At 43.3% G+C, this 25959-nt stretch overlaps 1 protein-coding gene and 1 long non-coding RNA gene across 4 annotated transcripts in view; both read right to left on the reverse strand.

Annotated features, from left to right (window-relative positions):
* Positions 1-25959, reverse strand: part of TUSC3 (tumor suppressor candidate 3) — a 204089-nt gene that overhangs the window by 166001 nt on the left and 12129 nt on the right. The window lies entirely within an intron of this gene.
* On the reverse strand, positions 19518-25464 carry LOC128327923 (uncharacterized). Its single transcript, XR_008308888.1, has 3 exons — positions 25369-25464; positions 24282-24429; positions 19518-19802 (listed from the first exon to the last, which is right to left on the reverse strand). It is a non-coding gene; the product is annotated as an uncharacterized LOC128327923 (long non-coding RNA).

Below are 25959 nucleotides of genomic sequence, written 5' to 3' on the forward strand. Positions count from 1 at the left end.
ATGCATATACACTAGAGATGGATGAAGTTATGGACTCACCCAACATATGAATATTGGCAACAACCATCAGAGAGCTTACATTGATAAACAGAAAGGGCAGTAACCCTGACACTTCATAAGCAGTCCACCAATCTGAATGCTGGCAAATAATAGAAGAAAATATGAAGTAAGAAAACAAACATGACTGTGACTGTGAAAATATGAAGTAAGAAAACAAACATGATTTGTGATATATGGCTTATCTTTTCTGACCATGCACCCATTCCAAGACAAACTAAACATCTGAGGTCTTTGGGGGGGGGGGACACGCTCCCCAGAGTGTGGATTTATGTATTGATTTATATTCCATTTTACCCACAGGCTTAAAACAGCTTACAGCATTCTTCTGTAAGTTAGTAATGATCCCTAAGGGACTAATACACAAATGCGTTGGTGGTACGGTTTCTATAGTTTTGCTCAGAGGTAACTACCAGTAGATGCTAATTCACAGCTCCTAGAATGTTCCTTCTGCTCCTTCAGCAGCAAAAACAGTTAATGGTGGCTGTAGGAAAAGGTGCTGAGTGGGTTCAGAGGGGCCAAAGCTCATCTCTAAGGCTGAGAGTCCTCAAGTCTATGCCCAGGAAAGAGGCAAGTACTATTTAGAGCTCCAGAAAGCTCCTTCTAGATACCTATACAACCTCTTGTTTGACTCTTCAATTATACCAAGTCCCTGGACAGTTCAGCAGCTTGACCAGATCTGCTGCCACTCCAGCACCAGATGCTCCAGCAGACATGCCCTCAGTAACACACACTCCTTTTGTGTGAAAAACATACTCTATCATCTCTCCTTGTAGGTAGAAGCCAGATGGATATAGGGCTAGCCCAGCCATGAAGAAAGATGACATCAGCTGTTTCACTCAGCAAATTTTGGGATATTGGTCACACTTGCTTACATATTCACTTGCACTTCCACATGCATAGGGAGATTAATTTAATGTTTGTTTCCTAGAGCAGATAAAAAGAAAGGGGGGTTAATGAGAAACAAGGGGGAGAGGAGAGGAGAGAACTAAAAAGAAGGAAGTGGGGTGTGATTTTAATAGAAAAAAGAGAAAGGAGATGAAATGAAGGGGGAGCCTTGTGACTCTGCTTTGGGCAGCAAAATGTCTAGGGTCAGCATTGGGTGGGTGACAGAAAATCCTAGGAAGGCATAAACATTTCTATCATTTTGCTCACCCTCCTCTTGACTTTATCCACCTTAGCTACAAACTCAGTCCTCCTCTGCACTTGCCACTCAGCTTAATAGCTGGAAACATCAGTGGACACCAAGCAAGATCTTTCCTAATTATCCTAATATATCGATCTTGTGCTTCCAGATGTAAATTACCATGACATCTAGGTGCCAAAGGCTGCAGTATTCTGATTAACTGTTATTGAGTTGTATAATAAATTTGTATACCACCCGCTACCAAAGTCTCTAGTCTCTCTACAGCATAAAACAAACCAAGATATTAACAGTTAAAACATATAAAAGTTCAAATTAAAATATCCATAAAAACACACAAACTAACGAAAAAGCATTGCAGTAGTCAAGCCTGGAGGTTACCAGCATGTGCACCACTGTCTTAAGGTCACTCACTTCCAGGAAAAGATATAGTTGGAGAACCAGTCAAAGTTGATAGAAAGCACTCCTGGCCACTGCCTCCACCTGAGGCATCAGAGAGAGGGTTGGGACCAGAAGTACTCCCAAACTGCAAACCTGTTCCTTCTGGGAGAGTGTAACCCTATACAGAACTGACAGATCTATCCCATTTCCCGAACTGTGGCTTCCTGCATTGAGCACTTCCATCTTATTTGGATTCAGTCTCAGTTTGTTATCCCTCATCCAGCCCATTACTGCCTCAAGGCAGGCATTTTGGGAAGTTATGTCATTGCCTGATGAAGCTGACATGGAGAAGTAGATTTAGGAGTCATCAGTGCACCAAATCCTCTGATGATCTCTCCCAGCAGTTTCATGTAGATGTTAAAAAGCATTGAAGACAAAATGGAGCCCTGAGGAACACCATACAAGAGTTCTCGCTTCGTAGAGCAGCAATCTCCGAGACGTATGAGCGGAACCACTGCAAAGCAATCCCTGCAAGCAATCCAGAAGAATATCATGGTCAATGGTATCAAACGCCAAGAGATCCAAAAGGATCAACAGAGTCACACTCCCTCTGTCAGTCCCCCTTTGGAGATAATCCATCAGGCTGACCCCATAACCTGCCCAAATGCCAGTTTGAAATGGGTCTAGATAATCTGTTTCATTCAAGACTGCCTGGAGTGGAGACCACCACCTCAATCACTTTGGCCAATCACATGAGATTGGATAAAGGCCTGTAACTGCCTGAGGGATCAAGTGTAGGCTTCTTCAAAAGAGATCTAATAGTTGCCTCCTTTAAATCAGGAGGCATCCTATCTTCCCTCAGAGAAGCATTTTATGATCTCTACCAGGCCCTCTCCAACAATCTCCCTGCTTGATAATATAAGCCATGTCAGACAAGGGTCACGAGAACAGGTGGTAGGATGCACAGTTCCAAGAAGCAGGAGTCACAAACAGAAACTGATGCAATATAATCACACAAGAGGAGTTACTGGATACTCCCACTAGAGACTTTGCACCAACAATGGAATCTACAACAGCTTGAATACAAGGTATTCTGTTAACAAAAAAACTCATTAAAAGCTTCGCAGTGGCTAACTGATGGTTCCAAGCTGAAGTGGAAGAGGCCTATATAAGTTCCCTCACCACCCTTGGCAATTCTGCTGGACGTGAAATTGCAGGTGCAATACGCACAGCAAAGAATCCCTTCTTTGCCACACATATTGCCAGAGCATAGGTCTTCAATTGTGCTCTGTGCTGTAATCTGTTGAGTTTTAGAAGAGTCCTTCTCCACTTGTGCTCTAGTTGTCTACCTAGCCACTTCAGCTCCCATAGTTCTTCCATATACCATGGAGCTAATTTAGAAGCACACCAGAGAGGACACTTAGGAGCGATCTAGTCTATCACCCTAGTGAGCTCATTATTCCAATTTTCCACCAGGGTGTCAACAAGTTCACTAGCAGAACAACATTAAAGCCCTCCAAGGTTTCTTGGATCCAATAGCCTCCTTGGGCTGGACCATCTTAATAGGCCCTTCACCCCTGCAGAGGTGACTAGTGGCTACAAACTCAATCTTCACCGTGCATGGCAATGGAGAAATCATTGGTGTCCCCACACACAGAACACCTCCCCTCCCAGAGCAAAATACCAAATCAAGTGTGTGTCAGTCCTGAGACCACTTGGGAAAGGCCCATAATTGTTATGACCACTATGTGGCTCAAGCTTCCCCAACATCTTCCATGCTTGCCCAAACATTCAAGCTAGAAGTATTGAACCAATCCTCATGAGATATACTTCCAAGTGCACTCATTTTGTACACAGTGGACCAAGCAGAGCACACACAGGGTCTATGGTGTCATTCATGGACAAGCCCATTGGATAAGTCATGTGGTTGATAGTTGAATAGTCACTCAGAGCTTTCCTGGGCTCCATGTGGGAAGATTCTGAGGTCTGGTAAGAGAGGCTATGGGTCATGTTTTTCTGCCAGGCTGCTTTATCTTTGGCTAGTTTCCTCACCCCTTCTAGACCCATAGTGGAGTTTAGGTTATGCAGTGTAAGTCAGTGGTTCCTCTGATCTTGGTGAAATCCAAAAGCTTTAAATGAAGCACTAAGCCTAATCAACTAAAGATTAGAGCACATTAGATAACATCCTAACTTTTCTCTGCATTTTTAAGAACTGCTGACAAGAGTTTTGGTTTTTGCATTTATATTTTCTGAAATACCACAGAGACTGTGTTGCAACAATTACAATGAATGATTCAGCTCTCATTCTATCCACTTTTTTCAAAGCCAGGCTTTAGGGCAAGAATTATGCATTTTAAAACTGCATCTGCCTTCTACATTGTTATTAGAATAATTTCTTTATAAATTAAGTAGTAAGTTTTACTTTTCAGGGGGTCTTTCCCATTGAAAATGAAGATGTTCTGGTACAATTATGTTTACTGTATAATACAACAGACTTTAAAAAGACACAATTGCCAATTCTGGCATTCAAACACTGGATCTACAATTGCCACGAATCAGCGAGAGAGATTTACATTATTTTTATGCTTTTACAAAGCAAAGAGACTATGACCTTGTGTGAAAATAAAAATAGATTTTATAGTAAATTGCTTTACACTGAGCATAAGAAGTGCAGTTGTACCTTCAGCAGCCACCCCACTTTTAACAGTTCAATTAAGCTTTCTTAAAAAGTGGAGGGTCTCTATTTTGTAGGAAGCGTGTTTTGAAAAACATTAAGGTCAGTTTGCAGAGTCTGATCTTCGCCACTGCACCCTTTACTCATTCAAAAAACTATTTTTGGAAAGAATTACATTCAAAATAAACACTATTCTGTGTATTGAATTATCTGTCTTGTGCAAGGCAAACATCCACAACAGAATTTTACACTGACATGGCGTTTTCTCCCTGCATGAGTCTTTGATAACAAAATGCAATACATTTTAAATGCAAGCCCCCAACCAAGTAAAATCTGAGCAAATTGCTTTTCCGGGCTTATTCTATAAGTGTTGATGATTTTACAACACACTGCATTTTGAACTCCATGCCAGATGGAGGTCTGCCATCCTACATAGGTTTCGCCACACTAGACAGTTGGGAACTCAACTGATCTGGCAGTTAATACAGAACTAAGATTAACAACTACTATACACAAGCAAATGTATTTTACATTTGATTAGAGCAAACACACCAATGGAAAAGTCATAACATGCTTGGCACGTTGTTCCCAACACATGGAAGGGGGAAATAACCACAGGTAAAGAGGGCACCAGGTAGTAAGATAAGACTTTAAAAGATTGTGTACAAAACTAATTCATTTAAAACAGAGGCCGCTCAATATCTTCAGTGATCTTTTTGTTTTCACTAGAATTCCCATAATCCTCCAATGCCTTTTAAATTTACAAAGCAAAAAGGATAGAAGATCTTAAGGCATAATTAACCTATGTTAAGAGATCCCAAGGATCGATACCTTCCTTAAAAACCTAAGACGTGTCTTGCCAGATCAGATTCACCTAATTCAACACTCTCTGCAAAAATCCCAGCATCCAGTAAGTTGATCATAGGCGCCGCAAGTGGATGATGCAGCCCCAGCCCAGCCCAGCCCATTGTGCCTAGCTGTCTTGCAGTGCATCTTTAGTCCCTGGTTCAGTGTCAAACACAGTTTATCCTTATAGAAGAATCAAGTGGTAATCCCCTCCCCCCACCACTAAGGCCTATATGTTTTGGAAAGCTCATTTCTCAACTAAATACAAACCACTGAGACTATGGGGCGGGTGGGGATGGGGAGGTTTACCGCTTTGCTCTCTGACATGGTACTTATACAGATAGGGGCCCACAGCTATTGGCTCCAATGGGTTGGAATAATGGAACCACTCAGCCTATGCTAAATCACTCCTTCAGCCTATTTAAGGCACCGAGAACATCTTTGGAGGTCAGAACACTTGGGAGGCTGAGGAGGGAAATTATATACTGACTTCCTTTCCAGAAATTCAAGATGGCTTACTTACAATAAGGAAAATTCAAAAACCATTATAAAGTACATGATTTGTATTGTGGGCGACTAGACACAGTCTTCCATCAAAAGGTAGAATATGAACTATTAAGGCATGTCAGGTTTATACCTAAACTATATAAATAGACATTTTCAGAGACCTAAAGAATTGTCTGGTCACGCATATTACGATTCAACCATCTAGACACTCTAAGGTCCGGCTCTGGCTGCCCACTTCAGCTTGCTACCTGCCGCTCCCTCCACTGCAGATGCCTGTCAGACATTTATAGCCAGGACTAGGTATTTAAAGCTGGAAGAGCGAACATACGCACACACAGTTGGCATAGCTACAGGCTGCAGTTCCTCATTTAGAAAGGATCACGGGGCTATCCTGGTTGCCACTCCTGGCTTCACAAGGCTGGGGGTAGCACCAGGGATAATGATGAGATGTGGCAAAAGCAACAGGCAAGGCAGCACAAGGCAAGGGCAGGCATGGTTTTGTGCTTAACTGCTTCACCTCAGAGCAAGCACAGTTCACCTCAAATGACCAGTGGCGAGTGGCACTACTAAGTTAATAAGCCTGTTTCACGAGCTTTCCATAACGAAGTTAATGCCAAAGTATGTAAACAAGTGAAGGCTATGGATCTATTTCTTAAAATGATGTTTCTGCTCTTACACATTTAGTCACTCAAGTTTTAGTTCTTTTTGTTAACATTCTGCAATTTTAGAATTTACATCTAGCAGCTGTAAGACCAAAATAATTCAACACACACCACAGAGTCGGGTTTAGAACACACAGTTTAGGAAAAACAATCGTTTCCAAAGACAATATTGCATATCAAAACTGCTCATTTAATTTCAAAGGAAAAAATATATTTCTCCATGTACAACAGTACAGTGTTTTAATTGCTTTTAAAAAACCAAACTGCTGTTTCAGCTAACAAACTTATAATTTACTCTCTGACAGCAAAGTAAGCATGAGTTCTGCATGAAAGCACACTGCATTAACTGTTCTTTTAAAGCAGTTTTTTTGCTCTGTGCAGGCTTGATTTGACAGAAAGGCAAACCCTAAATTTCCTCAGCATAAAATAAGTACTGAGGGAACCTGTAATCCTAAGAAGCACACACTCAAAATGCTTTAGGACAGTATCCAGAAGCCTAAGAGAGTCATTCAGCAATACTAAGCATTTACACAGTCCATTTCAGGTCATTTCAAAATCACACACAACAGTCACACACTGTAAAAGAAAGCAGTAAGTACTATTATCTTCATATTGCCAATAAAACCCTGAAACTGGGAGTACAGCAGTTTGCCTACTGACACCTTGTGAGCTCATGGCTGAAGGAAAATTTGAACTGGGGACTTTGAAGCTCTCTTGCTCTCTCTGCGACTGTATCGTACCAGCCCTTTACATGAACCACAGTTGCAGAATTAATTATTTTGTTCAGTAGCGCAACTTGAATATAAGTGTACAGAATGCTCCCTTTACACTGAACTGACCAGTATAAGGAAGTCCACCTCATCATTTGCCAGATCAATGCAATCTATTCCTAATAAGGCAGCTATAGAACTTGCTTTTAAAATCAATCTACTAAACAAATGAATAGGGTGGTAGTCTTAGAATGAAGTGGTATTTAAGTTTTCTAGACTGATCCTAATCAGTCTCATTGATTTCAATGGCACGAGCAAGTTCCAAAGATGAGAAATGCCTGTGTTAACCATCCACTATACAAACTGTTATTATACATTCATAATATCTAGTCACACCTTTATGATTCCAATTCAGAATCCACTAAATGAAGGAGGATACTCCTTTCATGACAATAAACAGGACACCTGTACACATATCCATTTTTTTCATGCCTGAACACACTCAATACTTAGTGAAGTATTGAATACTCGTAGTGAAGGGGAAGTCCTTGCAGATGGGGAACAGCGTGTGCACACCGGACCCCACAGTAAATGGTTGGCGGGTGTAAGGGATCCTGCAGTTGAACATTAAAGCAGCCCAATCCTGCATCCATTCACAGATTATACCTGAAACACATTTGCAAAAGATCATTATTTATTTTGTACTTTTACTTTAGCTGAAAGAATATTTGACTTACGTGCAATGTTTAGAAGGTGTTGCCTGTAGCTGCTGGGTTGGCAGATCCAATTGGCTCACACAGCAACACCAAACCAAGGTCTGACATATTAAATAAGCCCTGTGCTCACACATTTGCTCCTCACCTCATGTGAAGCATTTCATCACTCAATTCCTAGTTTGCCACTGCTTCAAAGCCAGCAAACCAGGAAGTAACTAACTTCGCAAGCCGATAGTTAGAACACCATTCTGGTTACAATAGCCTAATGTTGGCCTAAGGCAGTCAGGATCCTACACTACACCAGGACAAAAGGGGAAGAGGAAACACTCTGCCTATAGGCTGGACAGTATGAAGCAACTCTGCCAGCCACATCCACAGCATCCATTGCAAGCTCACCAACAATCATCAATGAGAAGCCAGTGAGGAGAGAGCCACTGCTGCCAGGCCCAGTGGAGAAATGCCCCCAAGGTAGCAGTGGGGAGGGAAAAGACTCAGATACCCTGCCAATGTGGCCAACCCATTAAGCAGGTGCCTTTGAGGCAGCCCAATGAATCTCAAACAGGGACATGACTGTCAAATGTAGAAGCCCCAATGGCTCAGCCGGGAAGAGTACACGTAGAGGCTTCAGATACTTACTGTAACTGGTCTATGGCCTAAAAGGAGGAGAAGACAATCCTGTGATCAAAACAGAGAAGGGAGATGCACAGTAATTGTCTAAAGAAAGATTGGGGACATTGTGAATGCAGGGCATAGCCCTGTCACGCAGAACCTTGTCACTCCCATGAAATCAAAACAAAAGCAAGGGCAATCACAGGAATACAACCAAGCAAAACAAAGAAGTAAGAACCCACCCGTGACTGAGATTTGTGACCATTTGTAAGAAATAAGGAATTATCTCACTATTTTTCTACTCATTATCAATACATATTTCTAATTGTCTTTTGCAATACATGACTTTTATATATCTCCGTCTTAGTCATGGGTGGGTTTTCCCCTCTTTGTTTTACTCCCATGAAATGGCAAGGCTATGATGGGAATGAAACAGAGACTTGGGGCGCGGGAGTTGGGAGAGGAATGGAAACTATACAGGCCCTGTGTTAGGAAGGCAGCCACAACCCAAAGCAGCCAAGGCAGGGAGAGTATTCTCTGGCAACTCTAACTCTCCCACTCTGCTTGCAGAATTGCTGAGCTGGTGTCTAGTAACTACATCCATAACCCATACTCCTCCATCAAAGGTTACATCACCTGAAGCTCAGCAGCAATCATGTGGAGGCAGACCAGTTCCTCCAGGAGGCCTGACACACATTGGAGCTCCTTCCAAGGGCCCAGAGCTCCTGCTCCACAGACCCAGTGCTCTACCTACTGCACCTGGGCAGTCAGCTTGGTAGCTCTCCCTTAGCTGCCTACTGCACAGTCAGGTAATGAGGGCAGGCAGAGCAGCAGATTGCTCAGCCACCCCTGCTGATTCACTGCCTTCAATGGCTCACTACCTGTTGGCCACCTCCACTACCTCTAGCTGCCTCAGCCAACGCACTGCCTTCTTTGAGTCCCACCTGGCGGCAACACAACAACCTTCTCCAGCCTCCTCCTCCTCTACGCCTCCCTCTGGTCTTTCCAAAGTCAAGGGAAAGGAGCAGAAGGGGAAATGTGAAAGAGTAATGTGCTACTGGCACAGAGAGTCATGGCAGGGTGGGACAGGGCAAGGTCAGAGAGGGAAGGGCTGCCCTGCCAACTATGGTTTGATATTACATGCTTTACTGAGCAGGGAGAGAGCAACTGGCCCTATCCCATCCATCCCCAGCATAGCATCATTCCAATGGTTGTTGCTGGTGTCTTCTGAGCCTTTTGGGGATAGGGGGCCATTTTTTGTTTGTTTATTTATATCTATGTAAACTGCTTTGGGAACATCTGTTGAAAAGCGGTATATAAATATTGGTCATTCATTCATTCATACATACATGTGAACTAGTCCATTGGACAAACAATTATCTTTGTGCATGCCAAATCAAACAGCTAGACTGGAAACTTCACCCCAGCCCTTCTGAATTTAGAGACTTTGGCAAAACTTATTCTGTTTGCAATATTTATCTCCACAGTGATTTCCCAAAGTAAGCTTGTTTAGATATAGCATTATATTTAGGGCTGTCTACTAATTAAATAATTTGTAGTTGATTAATAATGTGTCCTTTATCAGAAGTATTTAAATCAATTTGTATAATTCCCAAAACCTCAATAGAGGTGCCTTTCAGATATCAGAGATAATTTCAACATCATAAACCAAACATGCTACTCATTGTTAGAAGGAAAGACTATCTTTAATAGTTGTGTTGTGTTCCCTATTATAACACACCAAAACCAGAGAAACCTTAAATACTCTCAGCCCTACCTATTAAAGTTTGCCCTCACCAATTAAAATTGCCCCACGATTAATCACCAAAAGCTTTAGATGATGAATCTACCAATTAAAGTTGCAGCCCTAATGATATCCTATATTTCTTTACAAACAGTGTAGATATCTTCAATCGCATTTCTTCTCTCTTCCAATTAATGTGTAGCAGTTTCTGGACAGCATCCAAGTTATTAGTCCAGGTCATAAAACTTTAAGTAATATTTAGAAGCAGCTGCTAAAGAATATTAAATAGTTTAGGTCTACGGGCATTAACAACATGCTTTTTTGACCATTTGTTGTTACACTGCCATCAAAATCTTCTGAATTTTACAACTCAGTAGAAGAGAAGCATTTTTGTTTTACAAAATAAAACCTCTTTCAGACTAGGTAGTAAAACATATCTTACAACTAACAGGATTTGACAACTCTTCAGGTTTTTCTTTCTTTGCATATTCCTATTTTAACCAGTTACTACAAAATCCCCTTGTCATGTAAATCTTTATAGTCCAAATTGATATACAAACCTACTTCGACATTCTTAGCTGCTAATTTTGTAGAAGATGCCAAATTATTCAGGATGGTAAAATCCTAAGCAGTACATGGAGAGGGCCAAAAGGATCTGTCCAAACTGGGTGATTGGGCAACAGCACGGTAGATAAGATTATATGCAAAGGGGCAATGGAGCTAATTCCATCCCTCTCATCCTTTCATATTAATCAAGAATGAAAATAAATAAATAAAATATAATTTTAAAAAAAGATTGCCTACAAAGTGGTTTACATAGCAAAAGGAATTACAAAATTGTTCCCTGTCCCAAAAGGGCTCACAACCTGAAAGATATATAAAGAGAGACACCAGCGAATAGCCACTGGGATGAAAACTATGCTAGGTTGATTGGGGACAGTTACTCTCACCCTGCATATAGAGTATGTTTTTATGGCCATCCTCTCTAATAAAACGCTTGGTGTCCGTCCGTGGACGGACACCAAGCGTGCGTTCGTGCCTGGCCTGTTCTGGGCATGCCCAGAACAGGGCAAGGGAGGCACGAACGGCAGGACCCGGCGGCCATGTTGGGGCCGGGAGAAGGAGAAGTGGCCGCCGCCTACGCCAGGAGGAGAGTGCAGGAGAGGCGGCGGCGCAGCTGTGGCCACGGCCAGAGGTGGCAGTGGCCGCGACGGGGCAACTGGCGGCGGGAGTGCGGGTGAGGCGGCGGCGGGGCCAGAAGCGGCCGCCGCAAATAAAGGAAAGAGGCGCCGGGGGAAGAGGCGGCGGGGAAGCTGGCCGAGGTGGCGGCGGAGCCGCCGCCTTGGCCTGGCGCCGCCAGTAAAGCCAGGCGGGGGGAACCTTGGGGCCCGATCCCACCATTCCCGTCCCCCCGCCAAATTACTAAGGGCCAAATTGGCCCTGAAAAATGCCGCCGCCGAACCGCCCTCCCAGCTGCCCGATCCCACCATTTGTACAGGAAAGAGGAGCTCGCTAGCAGAGCTCCTCTTTCTGCAAAGGCTCTTCTCAAACTGGCGCTTTCCGCTCAAAGCGCCAGTTTGAGAAGAGCCTTTGCAGAAAGAGGAGCTCTGCTGGCGAGCTCCTCTTTCCTGTACAAATGGTGGGATCGGGCAGCTGGGAGGTTCGGCAGCGGGGGCCGAAAGCATTACTAGCGCCCGTTTTTCAACGGGCTAAAATTCACTTGTTCACAATAAACCCCTTTTCACTGGTCCATTCATGTCACACTGTTGCCATTTTCCAAGTACTGTAGTACCCACAGAGGTGCTCTTACCCCTGGACTTCAGGGCTGAAGTCCAGGGTCTCTACAGCCCCTTGGGGCCCCCACATCCTCTTTAGTCTGTCTAGGGTGGTGTGGTCACCCAACGGAGCATGATGATGCTTAATTTGCAGCGGAGGGGGGGACCTCCAAAGGCCTTTAGGTCCAAGCTCCAAAATTACCTAGGTGTACCTCTGAGTACCCTGCCACCCCACTAGGCCCCACTTCCTTTTTGCTGGCCCCTGGTAATTCAGCCCTGTATGCAGTACGTCCTGCTTCAATGCATGAGTACTGAATCAACAAACCTTAAGACTCAGCCATGAATTTCATACATCTTTGTAAGCAGTAGAGAAACAATGTTATGGCTACCCAATGCTAAGATGTACTCTCATGAGCCTCTAGCATTGGTGGAGAGACAGAGGAAGGAACACTCCAATTACATTAAACAGCATGCATTCACATTTTTCTCTCAGACACTTAATTTAGTCTCCTCTCCTCCCCTAAAATAATCTAGCCAACTTTGGAAAATGAAAATTGGATGGCTCGTTGAAATGAATTTTGAACAACACTCTACAAAAAGAGGAGAAAGCCTCAGGGTGCCAAACCTAGAATATCATAAAGCTCTACAAGATGAATGTAACTAACAAAAAATGATGAAAGCTTAAACAATCTGCTCAGAATATTCTTCATCACTCAGAAATGAACAATGCTAGACAGTTGCAGAGGGTCAGTCTATGAATACCCCGGGCCTCAATGGAAGCATCCTTTAGACATGAACATGTAAGAATTCATGCAGTTTTAAGTGCTGATTGACTGCAGACTACAAGGGCTTTGCAATAATGAAAGAGAAAAAGATAATTGCCTCATGTAAAATACTGATATTTGATGCAAACATGGAAAAAGTATAATACAGTACTTCTGCCCAGAGAACTCCTGCCCTCATTTTGCGGAGGCTCAGTTGTCCTCAGTTTTTGTTGGCAAGAAGATGGAGAGCTACAAAGGATGGGAAATGTGGGCATTTAACTATTTAGCAGTAAAACATAACAATCTGGCTGGATGCTCAGGTAAATAGATAGATGGACATTTTGGCTATTCCAGTATCTTCACGAGTCCAGCTGATAAGCAGTCTGGAAACATTGCTGCTATCTTTATATTAAGCGGAATTGTTATAAATAGAATGGAGCAAGTCGGGAACCTCAAGGGGAGGGGGATTTTAGGGACCTAAAGCAGTTTATAACCGGCAAGTAGGGATGTGCGTTTCGTTTCGGATACAAAACGTTTTGTGAACAAAACAGGCCATTTTGGCTGTTTTGTAGCCAAAACAAAACACCCAATGCTCAAAACAGAAAATTTTGTAGCCAAAACAAAACGTCCCTGTTTCGGATACAAAATGTTTTGTTGTTTTGGAACTCCATTTTGCAATTGCAGAAAGTCTTTCTCCTTCAGTCTCCATTTTTAGTTTTGACATCTGTTTGAATTTCCAGCCCTTCCAGCCCACAGATTGGCCAGCGAAAGCATGGGCTGATCTGCTGGCAATTGCCTCCTTATTCCTTTTAAGCAAATTTAAGGGTAAATTTTACCCTCATTGGCCAGTGGGGTGGTGTGCATTTCATTCTTGTTGTTTCACACTGTTGTGTGTAGATCAATTGCATCTCGGCGGGGGGGATGTGGATGTGCATGACCTTTGGAAATCTGCCTGGTTCTTGGCAAACCTCTGCTGATGTTGATGTGTGATGTTGATATTATTTGGGGTGATTGGGGGCAGAAAGGGGGCTTTAGTGGCAGAAGAGTGGTTCAGGTGGCAGTGCCCCAATGGGTGCCTGCTGCCACCCAGATTCCAAAGGAATTGGGAAAAGGGCTGACTTTTATAGAATTTCTGAAGTTGAAATGTCTTTGCGGCAGAAAGGGGGCCTGAGGGGCACAACAGTGGGTTGGGTGGCAGTGCCCCAAGGGGTGCCTGCCACAACCCAGATTCCAAAGGAATAGGGCAAAGGGCTGATTTCTTAGGAATTGTTGGAAGTTTATGCTTCTTTAAGGTCCCCCCCCCCAGGGAATAATGGAGGTTTCAGCAGACCCATAACTCCACCTGGGGGGCACTGGGGTGGCCGGGAGTGAGTGGTGGTGTAGTGCACATAGGGTGCCAACCACCCCCATGGGTTGCTAACCCATGGGGTGCTGGGTTTTGTTGTTTCTGAGGTGTTCTGAGTGTAGATTCTCTGGTAGCATATGAGATTTTCAATGACAAACCATGAATCCACTCTCACATGCTACCAGAGAATCTGAAACTACACTCCAAACATTTCAGAAACAACAGAACCCAGTACCCCATGGGTTAGCAACCCACAGGAGTGGTTGGCACCCTATGTGGTCTACACCATCACTCGCTCTCGGCCACCCTGGTGTCCCCCAAGTGCAGTTATGGGGCAGGAATTATGGAGGTCCATCATTCCCTATGGGGAAGAACTTTACAGACACGCAAACTCCATTACATCTTTAAAAATCAGCCTTCTGCCCAATTCCTTTGAAATAATTCTGGCAGCTTCCTTGCCCCCACTGGGCACTACCACCCACCCTACTCTGCTCTGGGCCACCCCTTTCCCCCCAACATGAAGCTATACTTTTGCTAAAACCTCAATTCTTCCCTAAGCGAAAAATCCTATACTTCAAAAATTCACCAAAATCCAGCCCTTTGCCCAATTCCTCTGAAATTTGGGTGGTAGTTTCCACCCTTTGGGCACTACCACCCCCACCCACTAGTTTTTCCCTGGGGGCATTTTTTAAAAATCCAAAACGTTTCGGATTCGGATTTTGCAATTTCGAACAAAGAACAAAATTGGGGTGTTTCGGATTAGCTGGTTTCGAACAAAGAGCAAAACGAGGGTATTTCGGATTCAGGCCAAAAACAAAACAGAAAACAAAACGCACAACCCTACTGGCAAGAATTGAGAGCAACGCTCCAGCGAAGTGGGCAGCAAAACTAAAGCACAGCCATCACTTTTCTTGCCTCATGGTATTCTCCTAAATACCCAGATGTCAGACTAGCACCATTGTTTAGGTCCCATTCAAATGCAGTTCCCAAGTCTTCTGCCTGACATTCTCCCAACTTCTACCCAACTTGTGTAAAGAAAAGATGCGTTCAGGTGGAGGACGAGGGTTCAGACTTCACACCTGCTGAGAGCATGCACTGCCGATTCCCATTTCCGCAACATTTCTCTGCCTTCCCTACTTGCAGCGAGTCATGCAAACCTACCTTAAGAGTTTCAGATTATTTCTGCCCAGTGCAGGTGCAGAGCCAGCCGAGCGGCGGCCTGCGTCCAGCCCCGCTCAGCAGCCCCCTCCAATATGCCCATGTGCGTGCCATCACGCACACGGGGGCGTGGCTTGGGCTCCAGAGGAGCCCAGAGCAAACTCCCCCCTCCCATGCACAGGCCACCGATAGCCCGGGCGAACTTTTTGCCAATTACTTCAGGCAGCTCCGACTACCCAACAGAACGTTTTTCCCTTCCTCACCCTCTCTGGAGGAAGAGAAATGGGAAAACGTCCTATCAGGCAGCCGACACTGCCTGAACGAGCTGAGAGCTCGTTCGGGCTCTCGGCAGCCCACAGAGAGGAAGGGGAAAACGTTCTATTGGGCAGTTGGAGCTGCCTGAAGTAACTGGCAAAGAGTTCGCCCGGGCTCTCGGCAGCCCGTACCTGGGAGTGGGGAGTACGCTCTGGGCTCCTATGAGCCCGAGCCACGGGGCTCAGCAGCCTTTCCCCATTGGCAGCCTGGGTTCTTTGAACCCTTTTGCCCAATGGTGGCTCCGCCTCTGGCCCAGTGGGGTATATGTCCCTTCCTCTCCACACACCCACTGCAGGCACAACTCAGCTATGATAAAGCTTTATATTATATTTTAAAATGTACTGAGTTTTTTAGCCTTCTTTCCAGTAGGCTTATGAGATCACCCATCTGTGTGTCCATCTGTGTCAGTCCATCCGTGTGTTCATCCGCCGCGATCAACTTCGCAATGCCTAGACCAATATGAACCAAATCAGATACAGTTGCAGGGACACATAGGGACACCTCAACAGCATAGTTTGTGATAATGTCATCCACCCCAGTTCAAGATGGTGGGCACGTAAACTTTTGAGGCTCAAGTTGGCTAACTTTTGGTCTAACTGATTTGAACCAAATGTGGTACAGTAGTACTAGTGACACACAGGGACTCTTCAATGGTGTAGTTTGTAATGATGTCATCCACCCCAATCCAAGATGGAGGACACATGAATGTTTCAGGTGCAAGAGGGCTAACTTGTGGATTGCCTAACCAATTTGAACCAAATTTGTTGCAGGTGTAAGGAAACATAGGGACACCTCAAGGGCATAGTGTGTAATGATATCATCCACCTTGATTTAAGATAGCAGACACATGAACATTTGAGGCACAAGCAGAGGTGCACTTAGGTAATTTTGGAGCCTGGACCTAAAGGCCTTTGGACCCACCCACCCCCACCACAAGTTAAGCATCATTCCCATACACACAAACTGTGACACACACAGTATTTTTAACACATGGGTTCTTGAGGGCAGCAACAGCAACTGAACTCGCCAGAATGTAATAATATAAAACAGGTATATTTTGCATTAGCAGAAACATTTCAAGACACAACTTAACATATTCCCATCCCACATATTTCTTTCCACACTCCACACTCTGTGCACCTGGCACAGGCCACAATCACACTCAGCCACCTGGCGCAGTGCAGGCCAGTGGCCACCACACCACCCAGGACAGACTAATGAGGATTTGGGGGTCCCCAGGGGGTTTGGAGGCCCTGGACTTCAGCCCTGAAGTCCAGGGTTAAGATTGCCACTGGGCACAAGTGGGCTAACTTCTGAACTGCCTAACCAATTTGACCAAATTTATTCCAGTTGCAGAGATAGCAAAAGGATAGTAGGCAGATGAGTTCTTACCAGAACTTGTTTAAATATACAAACTACTGCAAATATATAGATTTTTATCAGTTTCACATGTCATCATTGTTAACCATTTGAAGATGTCAATGTAGTTTCATCAACATAGGAAAATGCATTCACAAGTGTGAAGTACATAAAAGCAGCTCTGCTGGATCAAACAAAGGATCCATCTAGTCCATCCTGATTCCACAGTCGCCAACTAGATGGTTTTTTGGAAAGCCTCCAAGTAGGTAATGAAGGCAACAGCTCTCCTCCATTTTTTGTACCCCTCCCCTCTACCAACTGGTATTCAGAGGTGTGTAACTGCTGAACCTGGAGTTGACTTATAATTATCATAGTCAAGAACCACTGGTAGCTCTGTCCTCCATTAATTTGTCTAATCCCTTCTTTAAAGCTGTCACCCCATCCAAGAACACCTATTTCCATATTGTACTGATGTGTTCTGTGAAGAAGGCTTTTGAGGTTTTGTCAACAGTCCTAAATATACTGTGCAATTTCATTGATGACCCCCAAGTTCTATTGTCATGATCAATGAAAAAAACCCTTTTCACCTACTTACTCTGCACCATTCCAAATGTTATAAAGCTCTATCATTCTTCCCCTTAACTGTCTTTTTTCCTAAATCCAGTGCTTTAACTTTTCCTTATAATGCTGCAATCCCTAATCACTTTGGTAACCCTTTTCTGCACCATTTTCTGTTCAATATACAGTATTCCAGATGTAATTACATCACATAATTTTATAAGCACAGCATGATCCCAGCTGTTTTGTCTTCCATCTTTTTCCTAAGAATTCCTAGCATGGAATTTACATTTTTCATTACTGCAGTACAGTGAGCTATCCATCCTACCCAAAGAACTCTTTGCTGGAGAGTCTCCGAGAGTAAGTCCCTAACAGTATGTATGTGAAGTCCTGATTCTACCTCAGTGCAAATCACCACACACTTAATTTACACCGAATTTCATTTACCACACTGTTGCTCAGTCATTGACTTTGGCAATGATCTGCCATAGCCCATCATAGTCTGTTCGGGTTTTCAGCATGCTGAATAACTGGGTGTCATCCTTAAATTTATTACTTCATTCCTTGTTCTTGACTCTAGATCCATTATGAATAGGTTTCGTACCAAAAGTATCAATACAGATCTCTGGGGGACCTCACTGACTGCTTATCTCCATTGTAACAGATGTCCACTTATTCCTACCCTGTGCTCCTGTGCTTTAACCAGTTACTTATCTTTGGGCCAGTTTCCACCCTTCCCATACATTTTACTCAGGAGTCTCTTATGAGCTGTCTCACAAGCTCTTTGGAAATCCAAATATATGTTGACTAAATCACCCCAGCCACATACTTGTTGATACTCTCAAAGGATTCTAAACTTTGGCTATGCAAGAGTTCCCTTATGATACTCAATCTTCTATATGCTTAATAATTATAGTTTGAATAATAATGTGTCTCACCACTTTGCTCATAATGAACAGCTTAATGGTTCTGTAACATGATGGATTCCACCCTGCACCTGGTTCCCTTTTCAACCCTTGTAGCAGATTTAGCCTAGCCTTTTTCCTAGAGCAAGCTTACGTGAAGGGAAGAAAAATGCTGAATCATTCTTTCTCTTGCTTTTACCCACAAAGACTGTTCCCCAAAACTTTCCTGGTAGATAATATGCTGCCACCACACCCACTTATCAAGAGCTTATCCCCAACCCCAACCCCGGGCTTGGGTGAATTTCCAGGGAAACTCTCCTTCTCTTTACTATTGGAAAAGTACACAAAAACCTTCACGTGCAAGCCTACACATGATGAGAAAACTTGGTAGAGTTGCTGAACCATCAAATTGAGGCATTTTTACACCATAGTAAACCTCCCCCCACATCTCCAGAGTTAAAAATCCACTCAAAGAGGCTGGTGAAAATTGCAAACAACAAAAAAAGAAAAATAAACTTCATTCAAAATACTACAGACTGTTTCCGTCTGAGGCTTTCCCAGCTTTTAGTTACAGGTAAAAAGAACACTCAGTAGCTGCAAGAATACTTCAAAAAGCACCCTCAGATGTTATTGGGGTGGCACACTTTAAAAATCATGGTTACCCAGTTGCAAAGTACATAGATGTAAGAAAATACAAAAGGCACCTTTAAGAGTTTACAGAGATTTTTGCAATGCCCTGTTGGAATGGCACAGGCTCAGTGTTTCTTAGCTTAGCTGCATTACAGATAAAACACCATAGAACAGTTGTAAGGATATGCAAAGCATACAAAAGCAAAAATATGTTTCTGACGCAAACTGACTAGCAAATGGTTCCCTAGACTAAATTTCCAGAAGTCAGAAGCCCTGGCTTCCTTCCCCCTTGAACTCACCACAAACTCCAGGAGAGAATTCAAGCTTCCTGCAGTCCTGTCTCTCAAGGATCTACAGATGTCCTTCCATGAGAGAATTCTCCAGGCTAGCTGTTGACCATGAGGCAGCAGAATTTCATTGCTCCTCCTCACTAAGCCCTCCTCCCGTCCTCTCACCTCCCGCCTAGTTGCTTCTGCCCAAAGGGAAGTTCTCTTCCTGCCGCATGGCCCTCAAGTTCCCACCCACCGTGTGCTGAGTGGCTGATTCCTAGAGGTCACCGCCTGTCAGTCAGGACAGGGTTCACTTCCAGTTCACTCTTTAGGGGAAAGGGAAGGCTGTTCAATGATTGATCACTACAACCCTTGAGTAAGGAGGACATTTTAGTGACAAGCTGCATATATTTCTAAGCAGAACCATACCCATATCGACATATGGATAAAACCATTCTGCTACACCCGAACTCCAGAGAGTATCATGGAAGTAGATATGGTTACTACAGTTCACTCCAGCCATGTCCAAAGAGATTTAGTACATCTGGTCTTCTGTACTCATGTCCAATGGCTATTTGTTACAGTGTGGGCACAGTACTTTTAGCCGGCCCTTTACTCCATCACAGACCTTCCATCCTGGGTTAAAACACTTCTTCACTGCAGCGTCATGGTCACTGGAATAAGAGATAGAAGTTTAGCACAGCCCCATAGACCACAACAGACCCGTGCCTCATAAAGACCTCTAAATCATGAAGGAGGCAGCGAACACAACTGTATGGCCCTACATCAGAGACCACTTATTGCCAGAACACATTCAGAACTCATCAGAAAGCAGTGGGTCCTGGGTCCATTCTGGAAATGTTTTCTCCTACTGGAAACTATAGTTATGGTTTCAGTATGTACTGAACTCTGTCCCATCCCTAATTTGACTCAGTCCTTCAGATGTCCTCTTCCCGCAAAAGTGGTTCAAAGGACGGTATCTGTCCAACGTTTTCCACAGTGAAGACCAATGCCTAGAATCCAGTCTTCCCACAGTGTCGCTATTTATCTTTTAACATTTCTTTCACCCTTGTTATCATGCTTCTGAGCACCACCCTAGCTGTTTCTGAAGTACTGAAAGAAATGGTTACTGGTCAATTCACCTTAACAGAAAGTCTAAATTAAGAAGTGTTAGCACTTGGATTTGTCAAAAATTCACCAGCTTCAAGTCCCAGAATTTATTTCTGAAAGTGACATTAATACATAACCCCATACCTTCCATAACAGACATATGGATGGAGATGGGATTGATTTCTCTCTCTCCCTACAGGCTAGTAACTAGTCAAGGGGGCGATTCTCACGACCAACAAAAATCAGGCTAGGAGAGCCTAGCCTGATTTTTGTTGGTCGTAAGAACCACCGGGCTCGCAGCCAAGCCCGGTGGTTCTTGAGCGGGTAACCCTGCTCGAGAACCCCTGCTAAAAAGCAGGTTTGCGGAGTGAGCGCTCCAGCAAACCTGCTTTTTAGGCTAATGAGTAGCTGCGGTGCGGCTTCGTGCTGCACCTACTCACGAGTAAACCCCCAACCAGGAGGCGAAAAGCCACCTCCCAGCTCGGGGGTCTCCCCAATATGCCCTGCGCGCTCACACAGGGCATACTGGGGCTTGCAGCCCCCGCTCCCCCCACCCCCTGCCGGTTCCGTCATGGAGCCAGCCATCGTGTAGACGGCCAATCCAGCCACCCAGGGCTCCCTCCCCGCTCGTGAGCGGAGAGAGCAGGCTTAGCCCGCTCTTCCCACTCACTGGTAAAAACCGGGTCTCACTGATCGTGAGACCCAGTCCAAGGTCTTTAGACATTGTCAAACTTGAATTGTGGGGCCTTCTAGTACCTGTGCTACTCTCTGAGCAACTGAAACTTTGTGGGAAACCCTTATGAGTTCCAGTAACTTTACTGGGTCACTGTCTTGCTCCAACCCTCCCTACTTGATTGGTCACTGCCCTTTCCTGACCCCACTCAAGTACACCCTTCCTGTTCCTCTGTACAATGAAGCACCTGCAATATGCAGCTCTCAGACTCTGCTCCTTATTCTGCTCCATCCTGGTCCTGCTTTGGTTCCTGACTCAACTTTTCCCTCCCTGGCTCTTCAGTTCCATTACCTGCTTTTCTTTCTCCCTAGCAGCCGGGTCTGCCTTTGGGGATCTGACCCCAGCTGGTCTCCAACCTGTGATTGTGCCAAATTCCCTCATGTCAGCCTGACCAGTTCCCTGAAAGAGTTCCGCTTACAGCAATCCTTCTTGTCACCAAGACCCATATAAGAGCGCACTGAACAGAAGCAGAGAAAGGGCTTTTGAACAGATACAGTTTGCCCCTTCTCAATCCACTTAGTAATCACCACTGCCAATCCCCTTTCACAAATCCAGGGCTGAAGAAGTATCCCATAATGTTTGCTTTGACTTCTAAACAGGCTTGAGCCTGTCACAGTGCCTTTCTTTTTGCAAACTAAGCACCGAGTCAAAGCCTGTAGTCTATTAATTTTCTCCACTCCAGTCTGAAAGTTTAGTCAAACCTCCCATCACTTTGGCCAACTTCTTTTAAAAGGAGAACTACTCAAGAGGTTCCTCTGTAAAGTGCAAGTCTGCAAGAGCAGAGAAATAAGTGTTTTGCATTTTACTGATGCAACTCTTTTGGACTGAAGCACCTCCATAAAAGAGGTACTTCAGTCAGCAAGGCAGAATTGCCCATTTATTAGTCTCTCTTTCACTGTCTGTAAAAAGACTTGATACATAGCAGCAACACCAATAGTGTGAAATAATAAGGTCTTATCCACTTCAAATGCCACCCTGAGGGCCATTCTAGGGACAGGAGTCTTGAAATTAAAGGCAGACCCTCTCTGCACCATGATAAATTTTTGCCAGAAAAAAGGCTTGAACAAAATCCAAGAGATGTACTAGAGCCAAAAAGATTCAGTAATAATGTGTTAGATAAATCACTTCTTTGAATCTTGTTTTTTAAAGGGCCTGAATTTTAGTCCACTATAATTACATGCTCAGACAGTTCCTGGAAACGGGATATGTGGCAGGTATATCCTTGCATGTTTCTTTGAAGAGCCAGTGATCCCCGACTCCTGGTTAGTTTCTTGCTCAGGGAGTTTTTATTTATTTGTTTGTTTGTTTGTTTGTTTATTAAATTTATACCCCGCCCAAACTTACATCTCTGGGCAGCTAACAACAATTAAAACACATATAAAAGTTAGAATAATACAATAATTTAAAAACCATAAAATTAACAAACAGTATTTTTAAATTACTGTTTATTAGTTGTGTGTGTGACTAAACCATTATCAGTCCTTGTGCACACACCCAAGATGCCTTCCTAGCCCAGCACTGTGGACTCTAAGGATTTCCCTATATTGAACCTTTCTCCATCTTGTTTAATTAAAACAACCATCACCACCACTTGCTGAACCAATGGCAGCACAGAACTTGACATGTTCCTCTTCAGCCACTATGACTCCTTCCCCCACCCTAGTTCCTGCATTGATAACCTGTCTTTCAGACACTAGTTTTCCAATATTATTGTAATTACAGCTTGTTTTTCCTAGCCTCGCGTCCACCATGAGGGTTCCCCATTATTATTACAATGTTGGGGAATGAGTTATGGATGCATGTTGTTACATTTTCGTAAAGGTGATGTAAGTTCTTTGTCAGAGATGCCCTTTTGAAAAAGCCCAGAGTTTGATGGCTGAGAGCAGTGACAAAATGGGTCTGGAAAATGGTTTAAGTCTGTATTACTGGGCATGTCCTATTCCAGCTTTGCTCTTATGATGGTTCTTACCCACTGCCTCTTGCCCATTCATATCTGATTCATCATCTTGCAGTTTGCTTTACTCTACATCATCCTGACATTATTCCTGTCATGTACCAGCTCCAACTCTACTTCTGTTCTTCATGACTGTTGTCTTTATGGAGTACTAGCACCTGGAGTCCCTACAGTGTTCCAACTTATAATCCTACCTAAGGCATCATAGAATCACACTGCACAAAGCACTCTCCAGAAACAATCAATAATTCACATTTGTAAAACACTTTAGCCATATTAAGACATTATGTTGTACATGCATTCTCATGTCTGTACACACATACATGTTTTTGTGCAAATGACTGTGCATGTATTCATTTTAAAAGTGAACTTGGGTACAGGCTGAAATGCAGAGCACAGATTGGAAGTGTACTACCGTATGTGTATTCAAGATGTGTGAATAACTGTATATGTGTACAAATCTGTACACATGTACATTGCGCACAGATTATACATGCACCAAATGTAACATGTGAATAAGGCTTTTCTACGAATTCAGAGTGCTTTACGTGCATTACCTCTGAATCTTTATAAACAAATAACATACAGTAGTTCTTCATTATTCTGTTGACGCTGTACATCTGGAGCTGAGAGAAGGGAGATTGCCTAAGGCCACCTAGCAAGTTTTTATAAGAGATGGAATTTAAATGAGGACTTCTTGGTTCATAGCTTAGACTTATGATCCCCACAAAAAAACCACCTTTAATCTCACACTATGCTGTGGTGGTACTAGTTTTAACACTTTTTAAAATAAGTTATATCTTGGACCCTCAAGACATATCTATTCTCCCAGGCATTTAACTTAAATTTTAAATCCTTAATATGTTTTTATCTTCTGAGATTGTTTTGACTTGTTTTGTGAATTTTAACTGTTTTATATTGTTTTACATTCGCTATATTTTTATTTATTAAATTAATTTATTTATGCATTAAATTTATACCCCGCCCAAACTTACATCTCTAGGCGGCGGTTATTTTTAACTTTGTACATCGTCTACAGGTGTCCACATCAGGCAGTATAGAAATATGATAAAATAAATTATACTGTGTGTCTCACATTGTAGCCCTCCTGCAAATGCTGGCCTACAACTCCCATCATCCCTAACTACTGGCCATTTTGACTGGGAATGATGGGAGTTGTAATCCAGCATCTGCAGGAGGCCACAGTTTGAGACCCCTGCTATAGTGTTTTCCCCCTCCTAATTTTATTACCAAGTCTGACGTATCAATGCAGTTTTAAAGAGTAGATTTTACAAGAAAGAAATACACTTCAATTGAAATTCATGAGCCCAATTCATTGCATCAAGATTTACTCACAGCAACTTAATGCAGGTGCAGACTATCTGCATTTTCCACGTGGCTGCTCAGGAAGTGCTACATACAGAACTTGCAGAACAGTTTGGTGGGGAAGATCAATTAAGTTGCTGATCTGTCTTATAGCAGCCACATTGCCAACTAGAGACATCTGGGATGGGAACAAAGTTTCAGACAATCTAATTACAGGAGTGCTTTTGAGCTGCTATAAGAACTATATTTCACTCATTGTGCGTGACAAGAAAAAAAATCAACTTTTTGAAAACGTTTTTCAAATCAGAACACCGTGCTCATGTATGCTAAAATATAACCACATTCCACATAAACTGTGTTCTCAGAACTCTCATCACACACTTTTTGATTGGCCAGAAAACAATATATTTGAACATGGTTATTGGGTTACCAGACAAGGTCCATCGACACCCAAGAAGCTTTGCATATGCAGGTGTATCCATGCTTAAAGGACCATTAGCAATGCTCTCTTCTTAACTGGAATATTAATTTGACTGGTGCAGGTAACAACAAAACCCATGATGGATGGTCTTCATCTTTCCACAAATGCGCAATTTCCATGTGGTACTCCAGTAGCTTGAAGTCATGGGCTTTGATGTCAGAAATTATTATTCAAGTTTCCACTCAGCCTATGGAGTTCACTAAGTGAGCCTGTGCAAACTATTACCTCTCAGCCTAACCAACTTCACAGGGTAGTTGCAAGGATAATATGAGATAACCCTTCTTGGCAGCACTTGGGGAAAGGGAGAAAAGTGTGACAAATATGTTAGTACAGAACTTGAACCTAAGGCACTTAGGTACTAAATGCTTAGTCCTGGACTTACTGAGTGGCCTTGGGCAAGTTACCTTTAATCTGCCTCAACAGAGTTTTCTAAAAGCATGTATTGAATAAGTTAAATAAAAGGCTTGCTTTGGCCACTGCTATTTATTCATACTGTACTGCTCCTTAAACTTCATGCCTGTGGACCTATCTAGCTGTTACAAGTGATTGCCATTTCTGGTGAGCCATGCCTCTCCCACCCACACACATATATTTTCTGCCCATGTAAAAGAAACATGCGAGCACATGTAGCATTACATTTCCACAGTACATTTCCTCTTCCCCTGAAGGTGGCTGCCAAAGAGATGGAGCAGGGGTGGAGAAACACTAAGCACTATGATGTCACAGTTTAAGTAGGCATGGTTACCAGGGTGAACCATACATTCTACATCACGGATTCTCAACTTTGGATCCCCAGATATTATTGGACTTCAGCTCCCATAATCCCCAGCCCCAGTGGTCTTTGGTTGGGGTTTATGGGAGTTAAAGTCCAAAAACATCTGGGGACCCAACGTTGAGAATCACTGTTCTACATAACACCTAGACTTATCGTCAGTACCAATTCTGAATGGCTCATTGAAATTCATTTTTAACTTCAGCATCAATGCCAAATTTTAATGGTTCAATGAGCATCAGTTTCATGTTATGGTGGGGAAAACCTAGACTCCAAGAACGGAAGCCACCAGGAAATCATCACACAAGCAGCTATTCAATAGCGACTGCAAATTCCAAGCCCATTAAAAGCAGCCCTTTGGACTCAAAATAGCTAAAAATACTCATCAACGTTCTGTGCTTGTTCAGTTATTATTTAGTCCAGGTTGCACTATATCTAATATTATTTCATATCTA

Source organism: Hemicordylus capensis, chromosome 5 (assembly GCF_027244095.1).
Source record: "Hemicordylus capensis ecotype Gifberg chromosome 5, rHemCap1.1.pri, whole genome shotgun sequence".
In the NCBI taxonomy this organism is placed as follows: domain Eukaryota; kingdom Metazoa; phylum Chordata; class Lepidosauria; order Squamata; family Cordylidae; genus Hemicordylus; species Hemicordylus capensis.